General features: G+C 36.9%; 1 protein-coding gene across 20 annotated transcripts in view; it reads left to right on the top strand.

Moving 5' to 3' along the window:
• Positions 1-20,244, top strand: part of Tre1 (Trapped in endoderm 1) — a 713,802-nt gene that overhangs the window by 135,746 nt on the left and 557,812 nt on the right. For 9 of the 20 annotated variants that reach the window (XM_067782125.1, XM_067782124.1, XM_067782134.1 and 6 more), the window contains exon 2: positions 1,271-1,370. The exons of 2 other annotated variants lie outside the window; for them this stretch is intronic. The gene's annotated coding sequence lies outside the window, so the exon portion shown is untranslated. Of the gene's footprint in view, positions 1-1,237; positions 1,371-20,244 lie in introns of those variants that run through there. 9 more of the 20 variants (XM_067782120.1, XM_067782132.1, XM_067782111.1 and 6 more) reach the window with 3 other exon arrangements.

Here is a 20,244-nt window from a genome sequence, read left to right as displayed (position 1 = left end):
AGAAAAGCTGCTTCAACTGGGCAAGTCTATAAATAAATAAATTAACAGCCGAGGCTCTGGCGGTCACGAGCTCCTCATGTATCTCGGGTGGAAGGGCGGGATGGCCTAGAGGGTCGCATGGGGTCATAACAAATCGTTCCCGAGATGGTCGGGCTGGGTACCGTAACGTACCGGATCAGCATCCGGCAAAGGACCATCAACATCGATGGCACTCCCCAAGCCTTTCGGGGAGCGTCCTTATCGCTACAACAACAGTAACAAGGATCTGCTGGAAGGATGACAATTTATGGGAAGGACGCAACATATTAAATGGGGTCACACTGAAATGACAGCCCTTGGTTGGGAAAAATCCCGAGTCGCTCCAGTACATAGAACCGGCTGCCTTGGGAAGCTCTGGTGGACTTTGGCCGCGCTTATAAAAATGTTTCCTGGCCGGTCCACCAATGGGGTGGGATCAAAATTAAATCCGTGGAATACCCCTTTTTTCTGCACCACAACATAATAATAAGCACATGAAAATTGCCAACTTCAAGTGCAAATATCTCCTAACAGAGACAAAATTTTTCTTTTCTGCCTTCCGATTATTGTTTTCGAAGTCAATACGCATTTTTTGCATCCTCCCGATATTTTTGGACGCATATTAGCTGTCGAGACACGAGTCACCCTGGCCCAATTTCGTTCTGGATACTGTAACAGGTTAGACTCTTACTTGTCCAGAATCAACTCGGACATACGTAATGTATGCTTTGCATTCGATGTGTCCCCACATGAAACCAACTATCTTTTCAATTGTAATGTGGAATATACGCCTCTAACACCAATCTCCCTATGGTCCGCCCCTGTTGAACTCCCGTTAGAGTACTTTGATGGCAATTTGTGAGAGGTCGTGCCCATTGAATGGTGCGTAGCACTGTTAATAAAACAACAACAACCCCTGTTCTAGACTTTCCAAAATTTGTATACTTGCCCGGAGATATATGCAGTTGAAGTTGGCAATTTCATGTGGTTGTTGCAATGTGCACTAAACAAATTTTATGTACAAATGGATTTAATTTCGATCCCACCCCATTGGTGGACTGGCCTGGGTAATTTTTTTTTTTTAAAAGGCCGCCAATGCAAAAATACCGTGGATCCCACCCCCGGTTTGGGAGGAAGCCGGGGTCATTTTTCATTTTCCGCCTGCAGATAATTAATACTGATCTCAAGACGCGTCGTTTGACTTCTCTCCCGATATTTTTGAACGCGTATTAGCAGCCAACCCCTGTTCTAGACTTTTAGTTTAACCAACCTGGTGCCTGTTATTATAAACCTCTGGTACAGTGTCGTTTTCACCAGTTGCTTTGATATTAGAACTTCCTACAGTTAACAAGGTATGAAAAATATATTATTTTACTAATATTTTTCTGAATTTGTTCCAATTTTACAAGACGGTGCACAACCAAATTTTTTTTCAAAAATTAGATGCGTTTCGACCTTCGTTTTTAGACTCCGAAATTAAAAATTATATTTCTGTCGAAAGATAAAGGGGTCTTTTGATACCTCTTTTGAACATTTTTGATAAAATTTAGGTGTCTCACCGTCTTGTGAAATGTTACCGTGTATTTAATTAAGTATGCATCTACATATGAACTTATACGTATCGTCACTTCAGAACAAAACAATTGACCTATTCGCTTAGGGTGGGTATCAAGTTATTTTATAAAATTTTTTTAAGGACGCAGTCCTCATAGATAGGTTATTATTTAAAAAAAGTGTATCAATAAGGGTAAAACAATGAGCTTTTTTGACCTCACTATCAATAATTCGAGGCAAAATAATTCGAGGCAAAAAAAAAAAAATTGCATCGTTCAAAAGATATTCACGGAATTTTTCTCGACCAAGGGCTGTCATTTCAGTGTAACCCCATTCAATTTGTTGCGTCCCTCCCACAAATTGTCATGGTCCCAGCAGATCCTTGCAGCGGGACTGCGCCATACTCTCCTGGTCCTGGAAGGTATCTAACCCAATCCGGGTCCCACACCTGACCCTGGTCTTGAGAAATGGTTTTGCTAGGTATGCCGGAAAATAATCTTTTCACGACGGCCACGTTCTTGTCAGTGTGTCACGTCCAAGGGATGGTTACATCGGACAGGTTGTTCTGGGCTAGATCCCAAAACCCGACGTCGTCGTAACTTTTATAAATCTTTTGTGGCTCCCTGCTGTTCGCGCCCAAGGGCGTCCCATAATCTGCGCCATAGCGCCCCCACTACCTTCCAGCAGCTTTGCTGCTCAGGAGGCCACAACAAGTACCCGCTGCTGCTCGCGCCTCATGGCGCTACCGGCTCTTACGGGCGCTCCTACTCATAACTACAATCTCCGCAGTAGAGTCGATAACAATACCGAGCTTCAGCCCCACCCCCGCCTTCTCCCCTCTTTCCGGCACTAGCAATCGAGTAGGTCAAGGAAACAGACTCTTAGTCCCTACCACCTTTTGTACCGTTTGCCTGCACAGAATATATATGTTAGCAACATCTGCCCAATGTAGTTCCTGTTTTGGGCGGTGCCACTTTCCTAGATGTTTTGGTCTCGGCGACGGAAACCCCCCGACGGGTTTCATCGCGCCATGCTGCCAGACCGCAAACGCAACTACACCGGGTACCCCAATGCTTACCCAGGGACTTCCAGTCCCAGGGCCACAACAGCAATTGCGTCCTGGCCTCCTTCAACTCAGGCGTTGTCACCTGTCACTTAACCCTAGAGTAACGACGTCTTCACCGTTGCACTTCAGTGCCTAATCCGTTAATGATAGAACCTTGGGTCAACTTGTGGATTAATCTACATGTGCATACCTATCACACGCAAAAATAAAAGTTAGAAAATCTCGCTTGGTTCAAGAGATTGCACAATAATCGCTTATAGATTAACCGATTAACCCTCGTAGCGCCTAAACTGTTAATGATAGGACCTTGGGTCAATTTGTGGATTAATCTACACCTGCATACCTATCATACGAAAAAATGTAATTTAGAAAATCTTGCTTGGTTCAAGAGATATGCACAATAGTCGCATATCGATTAACCGATTAACCCTAGTAGCGCCTAAACCGTTAATGATAGAACCTTGGGTCAACTTGTGGACTAATCTACACGTGCATACTTATCATATGCAAATATTAAATTAGAAAAGCTTACTTGGTAACCGATTAAACCTCGTAGCGCATAAACCGTTAATAATATATCCTTGGGTAAAATTGTGGATTATCCGATTAACCCTCGTAGCGCCTAAACCGTTAACGATAGAACCTTGGGTCAACTAGTGGATTAATCTACACGTGCATACCTATCATACACAAAAATAAACTATAGAAAACAACAACAACATAGAAAATCTTGCTTGGCTCAAGAGATAGCACAATAATCGCTTATAGATTAACCTTCGTAGCACCTAAACCGTTAATGATAGAACCTTGGGTCGACTTGTGGATTAATCTACGTGTGCATACCTATCATATGCAAAAATAAAACTGTAATGGATTAACTGGGAAGATCACGGAGATAGTTGATTTCATGAAACGGCATAACATCCGCATTGCTGCGATTCAAAAGACCAAACTCACAGCAAGATCTGCTGTGCAGACCTGCTCTTGGTATAACGTCCACAGAAAAGAACGCGAGAGCGGAAATGGAGGCGGTCTCGCGTGTATCATCCGCCACTCAGTGCAATATAATATATTCGATCTCGACATCGGCCGCAGGGACAATGTCCTAGAACGTCATGGCATATATGCTCGGTCAAGCGATGTAATCTTAGAAATCATCAACATCCCTCCTGTCACTTGCTGCCCCAGGGGATACCACCCTGATATCAGCACACTACTCACTGGCGATAATCGCATTATATTTGTACCGTAGTACTTAGCCGCAAATATAATTTCATTTTTTCCACTTTAATTTATAGCTGCTTTTAGTTTTTACTGATATTGTTTCCCCTTTTTTTGCTTGGCCACCACTGTTCCAACTTCAATATTCTACCTCTGTTAATGTCAAAAAAACATATGTTTTTGAACTGAGTTATCGACACATATGGGAAACTCGAGGGTCTAATATAATTTCCTGAAGCAACCATCGTTCTTTTCCTGTGGATATCTGATAGAATCATATATGTAATACTCCTATATTGCTAATAGAAAATGTTCGCAATGTGTTTTGAATTCGAAATCAAAACAAGACAGCCTATAAAATTTTTGGGATTGTAGCAGCATAAGTGTGACAAGAAAAAATTTAAATTTAGGTGCATTCGATTATTGAATATAATGTTTTCAGTATAAGACTACTTGCGCTGTTTTGTCAAAACTGTTTTCATATTATTGAACTCAGTTAAGTGCACTTATTTCATTAAATTTTCTTTTGTAAATGTATGTAAATAATGTAATGCGAAAAATAAGAATGAAACATAGGAACTTCAACCAATTTTATCATAAAAAAATGAGATAGTCGTAGAAAAATAATGCAATACGAAAGTAAAGAATCTGAAAGGAATTTCAACAATTTGACATAATGATGACAGTGTAGTTGGTTAATAAATATTAAAATATTAACTTCTTGTATTCCAAAAAATATTTATTTCTGTCACAAAATTGAATCAATATAAAAATCTAAAATTTTCTTTTGAAAAACATAAATTCAAAAACAACCTAAATCTAAATAATATCAAATAACAAAGTTAAAATTTATAAAGTAAATATTAACAAACAATAACAAAAATATTAACAAAGTCCCTACAATACTCCCCCTTCCAGAGAATTAATATCAAATAAATTAAACGTAACATGTTTCTTAATTTTTGTAATGTTGTTAGTGTAATGGTTAGTGTCTAATGTTTGTTGAACTTCAATAAAAGCTGGTTTAAGTCTATCTATCGGAACTATTTTAATATCACCATCCATTTCTAGCTTAAAATATTGTTTGTCTTTTCCCACATCTTTGAAAGGTCCCTCAAATGGATGTTGTAATTTATTTTATTAATAACCCAAACAAAAACATATTTGCAAGTTTCCAAATCTTTTGAAATATAAATGTCTGTATTAAGATTTTGTTATGTGTTAAATTTGAACTTAAATTTTTAAAATTTGTTTTTAAACTTTGTAAAAGTTCTTCTGGAGAAATATTTTCTTCAGGTAGACGTAAATTTTGTCCGAAAACCATCTCAGAAGATGTGACCGAAATACTTTCCTTATATACTGATCGTAAACCCAGAAGTATTATCGGTAACTGATCATACCAACTACTTTTTCCATTTTTAGTCATAATCGTAGCCTTTAACTGCTTATGGAACCTTTCTATCATACCATTTCCTTGCGGATGTTATGCAGAAGTTGTAATATGATGACTACCTAGCAATCTCATTAATTCAGCAAATAATTTTAACGTAAATTGCGCTCCCTGATCAGTAGTGATTTGCAACGGTACTCCAAACCGTGAAACATATTCCCTAACAAATTTATTTGCTATTTCAGATGCCGAAATTTCGCTTTGTGCATAAGCCTCTGGCCAACGTGTAAACCTGTCAATTATTGTTAATATATAACGATATCCTTTCGAAATAGGTAGAGATCCAACAATGTCTAAATGAATATATACATTTTTTTTTTTAGGAATAGGAATTTTAGTTACTGGAGATTTAGTGTAACGATTTACTTTTGATTTTTGACAATTTATACATTCTCTCGACCAGATATTTATTTCTTTGTTCATTTTTGGCCAAAAATATTTTTTATTAATTAGATGACGTGTAGCTCTAATTCCAGGATGTGTAATCCCATGTAACATATTAAACACTGTCTTTCGTAAACTTTTCGGTATAAAAGGTCGAGGATTTTCACCTGTCATCTCACAAAAAATATTAAAATTTAAAATCGGAATTTGAATAAATTTAGGATTTTGCGATTGTTTTCCAGATTTCAACTGATTAAGTTCCTCATCTTTTTCTGGTTCAACTTATAATAATTTGAAATTTAATTCTGTACTTTTAATGGTATTAACTTCAAATGCTCTTGATGTGTCAGCTACAATATTTTCTTTTCCTTTTATATACTGAATGTCATTAGTAAATTGTGCGATAAATTCCATATGTCTGATTTGTCTCGAACTTCTTTCAGTCTTTGAATTTAAAGCAAATATCAAAGGCTTATGATCAGTATCAGTATTGATGTCCTCCTAAGAGATAGCGAAAATGCTTAATATTCAAATAAATAGCCAAAAGTTCTCTATCAATGTACTGTATTTAATTTCAGACGGAGACAGTTTCTTTGAAAAGAATGAAAGTGGCTCTAAAATACCATTAAACGATTGATGTATTACGCCACCAATTGCCGTATTAGAAGCATCTACGTTTAAAGATAGTTTTGTATCTTTGTTAAAATTATTTAACAACATCGTAGATGCAAACTTTTCTTTAATACTTTCAAAGGCTATATTGGATGTGTCATCCCAAACCAAACTAAAGGCTTGTCTCGTTTCTTATCCGTTCGATTGATTAAATCGTATAATTTTCCTGTGTACTCGGCTAATTTTGGTATATAACGATGATAGTAGTTAACCATTCCAATAAATTTTTGTGCTTGTTTAATTGTCCTTGGGCGTTCAAAACTACGAATAGCTGATACTTTGTCATCCGATGGTCGGATCCCTGAGCTAGATATATTATGTCCCAAAAAGTCAATGCCCATAACTCCAAAAGTACATTTACTGGGTTTAATATTCAAACCGTATTCTGTCAGACGCTGAAAAAGTATATTTAAATCCTTTAAATGCTGATCTTCGTCTTCACTTACGATAAATAAGTCGTCGATATAGGTAAATACAAAATCTAGGTCACCTATTACTTCATTTATGAATATTTGAAAAGTTTGAGCTGAATTTCTAAGACCAAAGGGCATTCTAATAAATTCAAACATGCCAAAAGGAGTGGTAATCGCAGTTTTATAAATGTCTTCTTTAGCCATAGGTATTTGATGATAAGCTCTAACTAAGTCTAACTTTGAAAATATCTTTTTATTATGGAGATTCATATTGAAATCCTGAATATGCGGTAGTGGGTAACGATCTGGTATGGTACAAACATTTAATCTTTTGAAATCACCACAAGGACGTCAGTCATTTGATTCTTTTTTTGTACTAAGTGAAGTGGAGAAGCTACTGAAGAAGTAGAAGGTTGACGAATTCCTGTTTTAACTAAAAAATCAAATTCACCTTTAGCAATTTTATATTTAATTGGGTCTAAGCGCCTGGGCTTCGAATATGGAAGATTACCTTCTGTTATAAGTTTGTGTACCGTGGTAAGTTTTACTGGCTTTGTATAATCTGGTTCAGTAATAAGTAATGGAAACTTTTTAAATAATTTTGTATACTGATTATCAACAGTTAACAATTTGGTAAGAGGAACGCTACAAAAATTTGAAATTGTGTTAACAGATAGATTTGTCAATGGATCTACTAAACGTTTTTGTTTAATATCTATTAAAAGACCATATTTAAAAAGAAAGTCAGCTCCGATAATGGGTTTTGCTATTTCAGCTATCAAAAACGCAAAGGGAAATTCACGACGTAAACCTAAGTTTACATTTAATACCTTCTTTTCATAGGTAGACATTGTTGAACCATTAGCTGCAGTAAGAATAATATCCGAACGTTTTGCATGTGGAAATTTTGATGCAGGTAATACTAAAATTTCGCGGCCCACCGTGGTGTGATGGTAGCGTGCTCCGCCTACCACACCGTATGCCCTGGGTTCACACCCCGGGCAAGCAACATCAAAATTTTAGAAATAAGGTTTTTCAATTAGAAGAACATTTTTCTAAGCGGGGTCGCCCCTCGGCAGTGTTTGGCAAGCGCTCCGGGTGTATTTCTGCCATGAAAAGCTCTCAGTGAAAACTCATCTGCCTTGCAGATGCCGTTCGGAGTCGTCATAAAACATGTAGGTCCCATCCGGCCAATTTGTAGGGATAATCAAGAGGAGCACGGCGCAAATTGGAAGAGAAGCTCGGCCTTAGATCTCTTCGGAGGTTATCGCTCCTTACATTTTTTTTTTTTTTTATTTAATACTGAAATTTCTGCTCCGCTATCAATCAAAAAATTTAGTTTGTTTTCTTTATCAAAAATAAATAAGCGACAAGTTGAAAATTCCAAATTTCCGTTGTTTGTCGCTGCAACAACGGACGAATTTAGTTTGTTGAATTTTTATTTTTACTATATGAACAAGGTTGTTCACACTTAATTGCTTTATCTCCAAATTTATTGTGAAATCTGCACAACCAATTTGGGTTATTACGTGAATTAGGTCTACGTCTAAATGAAAACTATTTCTAAGACCGCGGGTTCGAATCGAGCTCAAGGCCTAACAATAATTTTTTTTTATCATTATTATTGTTATGATAAATTTTTTCTTAATTGAAAAAATTTTTAAATTAGAATAGAAGAAAGAAAACATTTTTTAGACAACTGCCAAAGCTCGTTGTATAGAGCCATTTCGGGAACTGCTAAATTCCTTCATCGGCAACGTTTAGGCGCCGCTGCTATAGCCATTCAGCCACCACAGCGGTTTTTTGTTTGTCTTCATTAATCCTACTTCCATTCTGGTTCGTGCCAATTGATATTCACAACACTGCGACATCTGTTGCAGAATAGCTGTGAAAATTGGACTTGTTTGTTGGCAATGCTGCCATAGTGTCATATTTTATTGACACTTTTTTCCCCGTGCTCTGGGATGTATTAACAATTTTTGTTGTTATATCGGCCTACTGATTTTAAGATCGCGGGTTCGAATCGAGCTCAAGGCCTAACAATAATTTTTTTTTTATCATTATTATTGTTATGATAAATTTTTTCTTAATTGAAAAAATTTTTAAATTAGAATAGAAGAAAGAAAAAATTTTAGACAACTGCCAAAGCTCGTTGCATAGATCCATTTCGGGAACTGCTAAATTCCTTCATCGGCAACGTTTAGGCGCCGCTGCTATAGCCATTCAGCCACCACAGCGGTTTTTTGTTTGTCTTCATTAATCCTACTTCCATTCTGGTTCGTGCCAATTGATATTCACAACACTGCAACATCTGTTGCAGAATAGCTGTGAAAATTGGACTTGTTTGTTGGCAATGCTGCCATAGTGTCATATTTTATTGACACTTTTTTCCCCGTGCTCTGGGATGTATTAACAATTTTTGTTGTTATATCGGCCTACTGATTTTAAGATCGCGGGTTCGAATCGAGCTCAAGGCCTAACAATAATTTTTTTTTATCATTATTATTGTTATGATAAATTTTTTCTTAATTGAAAAAATTTTTAAATTAGAATAGAAGAAAGAAAATATTTTAGACAACTGCCAAAGCTCGTTGTATAGATCCATTTGCGGGAACTGCTAAATTCCTTCATCGGCAACGTTTAGGCGCCGCTGCTATAGCCATTCAGCCACCACAGCGTTTTTTGTTTGTCTTCATTAATCCTACTTCCATTCTGGTTCGTGCCAATTGATATTCACAACACTGCGACATCTGTTGCAGAATAGCTGTGAAAATTGGACTTGTTTGTTGGCAATGCTGCCATAGTGTCATATTTTATTGACACTTTTTTCCTCGTGCTCTGGGATGTATTAACAATTTTTGTTGTTATATCGGCCTACTGATTTTAAGATCGCGGGTTCGAATCGAGCTCAAGGCCTAACAATAATTTTTTTTTTTTTTATCATTATTATTGTTATGATAAATTTTTCCTTAATTGAAAAAATTTTTAAATTAGAATAGAAGAAAGAAAAAATTTTAGACAACTGCCAAAGCTCGTTGTATAGATCCATTTCGGGAACTGCTAAATTCCTTCATCGGCAACGTTTAGGCGCCGCTGCTATAGCCATTCAGCCACCACAGCGGTTTTTTGTTTGTCTTCATTAATCCTACTTCCATTCTGGTTCGTGCCAATTGATATTCACAACACTGCGACATCTGTTGCAGAATAGCTGTGAAAATTGGACTTGTTTGTTGGCAATGCTGCCATAGTGTCATATTTTATTGACACTTTTTTCCCCGTGCTCTGGGATGTATTAACAATTTTTGTTGTTATATCGGCCTACTGATTTTAAGATCGCGGGTTCGAATCGAGCTCAAGGCCTAACAATAATTTTTTTTTTTATCATTATTATTGTTATGATAAATTTTTTCTTAATTGAAAAAATTTTTAAATTAGAATAGAAGAAAGAAAAAATTTTAGACAACTGCCAAAGCTCGTTGTATAGATCCATTTCGGGAACTGCTAAATTCCTTCATCGGCAACGTTTAGGCGCCACTGCTATAGCCATTCAGTCACCACAGCGGTTTTTTGTTTGTCTTCATTAATCCTACTTCCATTCTGGTTCGTGCCAATTGATATTCACAACACTGCGACATCTGTTGCAGAATAGCTGTGAAAATTGGACTTGTTTGTTGGCAATGCTGCCATAGTGTCATATTTTATTGACACTTTTTTCCCCGTGCTCTGGGATGTATTAACAATTTTTGTTGTTATATCGGCCTACTGATTTTAAGATCGCGGGTTCGAATCGAGCTCAAGGCCTAACAATAATTTTTTTTTATCATTATTATTGTTATGATAAATTTTTTCTTAATTGAAAAAATTTTTAAATTAGAATAGAAGAAAGAAAAAATTTTAGACAACTGCCATTCTGCTATTTTGCAACAGATGTCGCAGTGTTGTGAATATCAATTGGCACGAACCAGAATGGAAGTAGGATTAATGAAGACAAACAAAAAACCGCTGTGGTGGCTGAATGGCTATAGCAGCGGCGCCTAAACGTTGCCGATGAAGGAATTTAGCAGTTCCCGAAATGGATCTATACAACGAGCTTTGGCAGTTGTCTAAAATTTTTTCTTTCTTCTATTCTAATTTAAAAATTTTTCAATTAAGAAAAAATTTATCATAACAATAATAATGATAAAAAAAAATTATTGTTAGGCCTTGAGCTCGATTCGAACCCGCGATCTTAAAATCAGTAGGCCGATATAACAACAAAAATTGGTAATACATCCCAGAGCACGGGGAAAAAAGTGTCAATAAAATATGACACTATGGCAGCATTGCCAACAAACAAGTCCAATTTTCACAGCTATTCTGCAACAGATGTCGCAGTGTTGTGAATATCAATTGGCACGAACCAGAATGGAAGTAGGATTAATGAAGACAAACAAAAAACCGCTGTGGTGGCTGAATGGCTATAGCAGCGGCGCCTAAACGTTGCCGATGAAGGAATTTAGCAGTTCCCGAAATGGATCTATACAACGAGCTTTGGCAGTTGTCTAAAATTTTTTCTTTCTTCTATTCTAATTTAAAAATTTTTTCAATTAAGAAAAAATTTATCATAACAATAATAATGATAAAAAAAAAAAAATCATTGTTAGGCCTTGAGCTCGATTCGAACCCGCGATCTTAAAATCAGTAGGCCGATATAACAACAAAAATTGTGAAAACTATTTCTTTTATCTGATCGTGATCGTGAACGATTTTCATTAATTTGAGTTTTAATTTCTGATAATTCTAGGGATAATTTTTGAAAATTTTCTCAAATAAGAGAAGTTGTTTTAACTAAATTTTCAATAACAGAATTTTGAGATCTATTATCTAAACTATTGTTAACCGTGAAAACTTCATTTTTATTAATCTTACTTACTTACTTACTTAATTGGCGCTTAACCGTCTAAACGGTTATGGCCGTCCAACAAGGCGCGCCAGTCGCTCCTTCGCTCCGCCAACCGGCGCCAACTGGTCACACCAAGGAAGTTTAAATCGTTTTCCACCTGGTCCTTCCAACGGAGTGGGGGCCGCCCTCTACCTCTGCTTCCATAGGCGGGTTCCGATAGAAACACTTTCTTGGCCGGAGCATCATCATTCATTCGCATAACACGGCCTAGCCAGCGCAGCCGCTGCGTTTTAATTCGCTGGACTATGTTGATGTCTGCGTATAGCTCGTACAGCTCATCATTAAATCTTCTTCGGTCCTCGCCATCGCCAACGCGTAGAGGTCCATAAATCTTTCGAAGAACTTTTCTCTCGAACACTCCCAAAGCCGCTTCATCTGCTGTTGTCATAGTCAATGCTTCTGCGCCATATAGCAGGACGGGTACGATAAGTGACTTGTAGAGTATGATTTTCGTTCGCCGAGAGAGGACTTTACTTTTCAATTGCCTACCTAGTCCACAGTAGCATTTATTGGCAAGATTGAACTAACTAAAATTGCATTTAAATTCTTTGGTAATTTCCTCATCCAAAGTTTTTTTAAAATGTTTTCACTAAAATTCGAACCTGCAAGCAAAACTAATGAGTGATAAAATTCTGAGGGTTTGCGGTCACCCATCTCAGAATCACTTAAAATTTTATTTAGTTTAGAATTTTCACTAAGTGAAAATCTATCTATCAGAACCTTTTTAAGTTCAGAATACTTATTACTCTGAGGAGGATTTTGAATGAAATCCAAAATAGTTATAATTACTTCCTGCGGAAGTGCTGTTACAATATATTCGTACTTAGTAATCTCTTGAGTAATACCTTTAGTATTAAATTGCATTTCTGCATGTACAAACCATGCGACAGGACAATTAGTCCAAAATTGTGGAAGTTTAATAGACGTTGCAGAAATTTAATTTTTTCTAGGATTAATAATATGTTCAGAAAAATGTTCATTTGGTAAATCAATGAGTGAGTCATTTAAATTCTTTGAGTGTAGTTTGTATATTGTGTGTATTGTTGTACTGTGGAGAACGAACCATTTTAACTAATTAATTATGATTTTAAAGTAAATTTTAAATTAAGAGTAAATCAAATATATTTATTGGAGCTATAATTATAATTAATAAATAAATAATAATTATAATTAATAAATAAGTAATAATTATAATTATAAAAAGAAGAAAGGAAATTTCTGGAAGAGAGTGTTTACAGTTAAAAATATTTTAAATATATAATTTAAAATATTTAGTTTAAATTATCGTATGTGAAAATACTTAAATACATACATATAAAATTAAATACATACAAATATCAAACATAAAATAATACGAGGCAGCTCACCAATTTGATTTCCACTACAATGTAAATGATTGGCAACAAATGATTAGTTAAATGATAAATCAATTGCATATGATAATGAAACTCGATGATTATGATGCTCGATGATTATGATGATGTTTTGTTTCTAACGCTGTTTTCAAAGTCAATGATTGACAACAAAATCGCAACTTATAAGCTATAAATTGTGTATATATGTATTTGATGGTATTTTTAATTTTTAATAAGTGGCAAGTTCAACAACAATTGCTGTTGCTATCGGTAGTGGTGAATCAAATGTGTAGAAAAGCAACAATGTTGGTGAGGATCTGACGACGTCTGCTCCAACAGCTGGTTTAGCCGTTGTTACGTATCAATATGATAGCATAGCTAGTAGCGGTGCGACAACAACAGCAGCGGCGCAATACAATAACCACACTCTCAATCATACACACAGTTGTGGTAATAGTAAAAATGATTTATAATTCTATCGACTTGAATATCCTGAATATGTTATAGAGGCAGCACGTATACGTTCATTTGTTGAATTGCCACGTAATATGAAACAACGTCTAAAACAATTAGCGGATGCTGGTTTCTTCTATACAGGCATTGGTGATCGCGTAAAATGAGAAGTGTTGTAACGAAGCTACTACAACTGAAGCTGAAGATGAACAACAACTATCAACACCCGCATGTATGCCACCAACAACAGACAGCATATCCTATTGAGAGGTATCGTTCTAAATATTTTCAGTAGATGTAGAGACATCGGCAATATCTGGATCAGTATTCCGTATATTTCCCGAGTTCAAATTTTTGTAAAAATTATGGAACATGGGATCAATTAAATTGAAAATGCTTAACAAGTCTTCCTTTTTCTCTTTAATCTCTAAACTTCGCTCCATCTTCATTAACTTTTCTATAATTCAATTTACTTTTAGCAATTGAGCCAAAATTTGTCTTCCATTCCAATTACTTCATATGTATTCCTGTTACCAACTGAAAGTACAAATTGATACCAATTACGTGGATGGTGGATTTTCATAGTAGTCTTCTTCTTTTTTCGTTCGATAAGGGCGTGAGTCACATCACACTCCATATGTGTATGCCCTAGCTCAAGGAACTTATGCTCAATCATTTTAATATTATATGCTCTCTAAGAAAGCTATAAACATAGAGCTTACGAATGAGTTCTTATTTTGGCCGACGCATGTATCGCTGTAAAAAATTATAGAGTCAACATTGTTAACTGCGGACAAGGCCTATAAGTGTTGAAAAATACATGAAGATATTTCGTTAGCACTTCGCTGGCCAACTCCTTCATGCTACATATAGCAAAACGCTTCATTCGTTTCACAATCGTATATGGTAAGATTGTAAGTATTCAATTGCCTCTTATAGTACCAAATGGAGGTTTTCAGGTAAGGAGTTGGCAAAACTTGCAGCAAATCAAATGTGTAAGAGTTTACATTTTTTTGCTTTCCAGCCAGATCTTTGTCAAAATTCTTAGATTTGTACGCTCTATCTGCATCTTTGTGATGCATTGCCTGTTTTTCAGTCAGTATTTTATATTCTGACGTATTTTTTTTGATGTGGTCCATTTGGGATTTAAAGTAATCGCATTTACAAGTATCAAGATTGGGTTGTTTGAATTTTAAGTTCATTGTGTGGAATATTTCTGAATATTTTGATAAGCTAACAGGAGTTTCAACATCTTTGCAGTACAGACTGTACATTTTTGTTATTGACAAATCGGAGTTTAAATATTTTGCACTTGAATCTCGCCGCCAATAGTGTTTTTCGTAAGCAGAAAACTAAATATGCTCTCTAATAATTTCAGGCGGCCGCCGTGGTGTGACGGTAGCGTGCTCCGCTATGCACACCGAAGATCCCGGGTTCACGCCCCTGGAAAAGCAACATCAAAATTTTAGAAAGAAATTTTTCTAAGTGGGGTCGCCCCTCGGCAGTGTTTGCAAGCACTCCGAGTGTATTTCTGCCATGAGAATCTCTCAGTGAAAACTCACCTGCCTTGCAGATGCCGTTCGGAGTCAACATAACAAAACGCAATTAGCACTACAATATGTTTCTTTTGGTACAAGGGGAGCATGGAACTTATTTAAAAAAAATGTATCGCCTATGGCTGGAGGGATCGTCTGAAAATTAACTTTTTGGAAGAACCATTGATATAGCTCACGAAATTCCGGATCTTTAATGTGTCATAATGAAAGAAAACCTGTTTAATGCAATATGAATGTTGGATAAACTTTAACCTACCTCTTTCTTCCATTGTTTATTAACTTTAACTTATGTAAATATGTATTGCAATAAAAACACTATTCAACGATTTCCTGAAGCTAGCAGTTGGAATAAAAAAGTAAGTCAAGTTACTTTATTTGAGACAAATAAGTCGTTTTGGAAAAATAACATATATCTTATTATGTTTACAAATAATAGGAAATATAGCATATAACAAGGGCATAAGTTAAGTAACGATACACATTTGTAGGAAAATATATTGAATAAAACATTACAAGTATACTTATGTACGATTTCGAACAAAAAACTTATTATGAAATAAAAGCACAAGTTAGATATGCTATTTTCCCGTACGCAAAAAAGTGACAATTAGCCGCTTCGCTTGCTGAATTCTAACAGGATACATGAACACAAGTGAAGCGAGAATCAGGTGATATTAGAGAACTGAGATGTGTTGTTATTCCCTATGCAAACTGCAATAAATTTGACTTGAGCTGTTTACCTTTACTTAATATCTTGTTAACAACTGGTGTGATCTTCACAAAATTTTGACACAATATGAAATCGAATTAGGAGAATTCAACCATGATAATAACTCAATTTGGCCAAAAATGGACTTTTGCTGTTAAGCCTTGTGACCACAGATATGTAATACCACGAACAGTATCCTGCCATGATTCCAAGCGCTTTTGATTTCGCCCTGCAGAACTTTTTCATTTTCTTTAACTTAATATGGTAGGTGTCACACCCATTTTACAAAGTTTTTTCTAAAGTTATATTTTGCGTCAAAAAACCAATCCAATCACCATGTTTCATCTTTGTTTTCGTACTTTGCATGGAATTATGGCATTTCTTTTTCATTTTTCGAAATTTTCGATATCGAAAAAGTGGTCGTTCGCCCACGGCTTTCTTACTTTACAAAGCTCTATTAAAAAAAATATATTTGGGAAAGGTTTTGCCTATATGTATTTAAGTAAATCAACATTTTGACCAATTCGGAAAGATCCGGGGTTTTTACTTCAAAGTCTCGCGGATCGTTCAAAAAGTTTCAGGAGTGGCTCCTTGCGGAGGGACTGTCCTTCGTTCACTTACTCCAGGGAGGCTTCGAAGCTAACCCCGGTGTAAGGGAGCCTTACTGCTGCGTCTGCCGCAAAAAATTGAAGTACTTAACATGGTCACACATTTGTCTGTATGTCTCGTGCAAAGCGTAGTTTCACCGAAGGAGATGTTCTGGGCTAACTCCTAATACTCTTTGGCGACACGATTTTTTTAAATCTTTTGTGGGTCCGTGCTGGTCACGTACAAAGGCGACTTACGGTTGCTATTAATGGTATTTTAATACTCATGATTCTCTTGGTACAATTTAACGATAAGCACCAGTGATGGCCTTTTGTTGATTGAGCTAAAGGGCGCCTCCAGTTTTTTCGGCTGCTATAAGAGCTATAATTTCCGATGTGCGAACAGTAACAATCCTGACGACCAGTCGTTACCACGCCTACTGACCCTCACACCACATGCCAGCACAGAAGCTGTAGGACTGCGACTTCGAACTCATACCTTCGTCGACGACAATTTCCTAGGAGCTCTAGGTGTAGCTCCGAAGAATTTCTAAAGGGTTTTTTTCGCGCTATTCTGCCGACCACTACCAGACACCTATAAAAGTGAGGGAGTTACTATTCGGCCAAGGATGCCGCCCTCGAAATCGTAGGCAGTCCAAGTATTAACTCATGGGTGAAAATAGTATAATCCTCGGCGCATCTACATAATTTTAATTTTACAAGGAAACTGGATAAAGTTTTTTTAAATGCAGGCCAAAATTTACGAACCTTTGTGTTCGAAACATTGATTTCAATAGTCTTCATTAAACCAAACTGAATTTTGGAATGTGGGTCGACCGATTTTAAGTTGAAAGATGTTAAGGTTATATGATAGCCCAAACTGTTGTTTTCTGGCCTTTTGATGCAAGAGTTCATTATGAATAATCGCGTAGTTTCACTTTTCAGACTAGTTCAGCTGTCCACTACGTTAGGGTAGTAGCATACCCGTCATTTTTTCGATTGTCTTGGGAAAGCTTTGACTTCATTACTTTGAGTGTTCCTACGTACTCACATATGTAGCAGCAGCCGTAACGTGTAGGTGATACTTAAATTTGGTTGATAGGTTATAATCAATGTGATTCACTCCAAGGGACTAGTTGGGATAGGGCCGCCAACTTTAGGAAATGTCAAACCGGGAGACTTGGGTGTTGAAAGATGATAGGTGAAAATCAAAATGAAAATTTCAGACGCTATTTTTAAGTTTCGCAAATAAACAACAGATGTTTGAATAAAGGCCAAGTGATTTTTCAAACCCTTCTCATACGTGTCATAAGAATGAGGTGAGAACCATTTCAAAGGAGTGTTTGAACCCCTGTACCTACTGCAGGATGTAGCATCACTGGTTTCGCTTATCCTTTTAGCCAATCGGGATATAGAATTTTTGAAGAAATCGGCACCTTTTTCGGGTAACTTGCTTTTTTTAATAACTTGATAACGATTTAAAAACATGTTCGACTTGGGCCATTTAAATTTTTTATTTAACTTTTCGTTTAGTGTTTTGTTCTAATAACTTGGTGAATTGGGTGATGCAAAATCCGTGTTTTTAAAAAACTTTTGTACGGTTAGAAAGAGTTAAATTTCGCTCCCCCAACGGGTTAGGGGGCTTAGAAGTAGGTAGGTATGCCTGTCGTAAGAGGCGACTAAAATTCCAAATTGATTCAAGGGATTGTGTAGCGCAACCCTTTTTTCAAGGGGTTGCCAGCGCAATATATAGCACCTCCAACCCAACTGTCAACCTCACCTACCCGTGACGAATCCTATTTCTTTAACAGCCGAGGCTCTATCGACCCCAAGCTCTTCATGGGTGTAGGGGGTGAGAGGGCGGGATGGCCTGGAAGGTTTCATGTGGTCATACCAAATCGTTCCCGAGATGGTAGGGCTAGTACCTACATGGTGCTCGTTACCGGAACGTACCGGATCTGTATCCGGCGAAGGACCATCAACATCGATAACACTCCCTAGGGCCTTCGGGGAGTGTCATTAACGCTACAGCAACAACAACAGTTAAATTTCGCAATTGGATTATTTTAACTGGCAGTGATGCGCATCCATTGAATCCCCTTTCGACCATATCGGCCAATTTTCGACATGTACAATGAAGGGCCTAGACAGCCTTAAATGAGTAGAAAATATAGTACCGCGCCGAACACCGCCACCGCCGCCGCCGCGTCGATATTTTTGACATTCAGCGGCGGCGGCGTTTATCGGCGCTTATATATCTAGTTCAGATAAGTACGTGAACTAAGTTTAGTAAAGATATATCGAATTTTGCTCTAGTTATCTTGTTAACGGCCGAGCGGAAGGACAAACAGTCGACTGTGTATAAAAACTGGCCGTGGCTTCAACCGATTTCGCCCGTTTTCACAGAAAACAGTCATCGTCATAGAAGATATGCCTTTAGCAAATTTCACAAGGATTGGTACACTTTTGTTCGACTTATGGCTTTAAAAGTATTCAAGACAAATTAAATGAAAAAGGTTTTTTTAACGTGGACGTGTTCGTAATCCGATTTTGCTAATTTTTATTTAGAACACATATAGAATGTAATAGGAGTAACGTTCAGCTTGTAAAACTTTTAAATTATCTTCTTTTAAAAGTGGGCGGTGCCACGCCCAATGTCCAAAATTTTACTAATTTTCTATTCTGCGTCATAAGGTCAACCAACCTACACAGTTTAATCGCTTTATCCGTCTTCGGTAATGAATTATCGCAGTTTTTCGGTTATTCGAAGATTTCGATATCAAAAAAGTGGGCGTGGTTATAGTCCGATTTCGTTCATTTAGCGACCGATTTCGTAAATAGCGATCTGAGATGAGTGCCCGGGAACTTACATACCAAATTTCATTAAGATACCCATAATTTACTCAAGTTATCGTGTTTACGGACACACGAACGGACGGACGTACGGACGGACGTTGGATTTCTTTTTTCGCCCAGATAATTTCGATATATAGATGTCTATATCTATCTCGATTAGTTTATGCCGTTACGAGGTACCGTTATGCGAACAAAATTAATATACTCTGTGAGCTCTGCTCAGCTGAGTATAATTAGAGGGGGTATGCAGTCTATCAATGGTTATCATTACGACAGCCTTGAAAACAACTCCGACGGCTGCACTATATGCTATTCTGGTGCCACAAAGTACGACCCTAAACCAACAAAGTTACTCCTATTAAAATTAGAGACTCCTGACAGTTAATCTGACTGCACATTGCCTTCTGGCGTCACATGCATTTAACCCTAGTGAGATAACGTACGTCTGTGAGACGTACATCGTTTTAATTTTGCTCTCAGTCTCCCACAATCGTAAAGAGAGAACATTCTCATTCTCAGTTTTCTCAGCTACCATCATCAACTATGTCAGTGGGGGGTGTTTTTCAATAGTAACTGTTTTTTTGTTGAAATATGTATATGGTTTTTTAAAAATACGTCTAAGAGACATATCGTTATCTTTTATGTGACTTCAAATTTTATATTGTTACGAATATTAGCAAAACTAAGGGGTGCTGCTATCTCTAAGCCGATGCTAAGCAGTGACGTGAATTCACATCAATAATTCAATCATTATGTATCTACATAAACGAAACAATAATTGCGTCTACACATATGTACCATGTACGTATACCAGCAGCGGATAGTCAATGTACAAACACATGCATATATGTATCTGAGATACTCCTGAAAGTATGCAATGAGAGAAGCTATAAAATCGTCCAACTGTAGTTACAGCTGAGAAGTTTGAGAGCTAATCGACTAGAAGATTCTGGAAATGGAAGTGCCTAGAAGATGCAACATTGAAATCAGAGAGTATAAAAGGCAGCA

This window comes from Eurosta solidaginis, chromosome 4, assembly GCF_040869045.1.
Source record: "Eurosta solidaginis isolate ZX-2024a chromosome 4, ASM4086904v1, whole genome shotgun sequence".
NCBI lineage: Eukaryota > Metazoa > Arthropoda > Insecta > Diptera > Tephritidae > Eurosta > Eurosta solidaginis.
The sequence above is the reverse complement of the archived record's forward strand: the minus strand, read 5'-3'. Positions and strand labels throughout refer to the sequence as shown.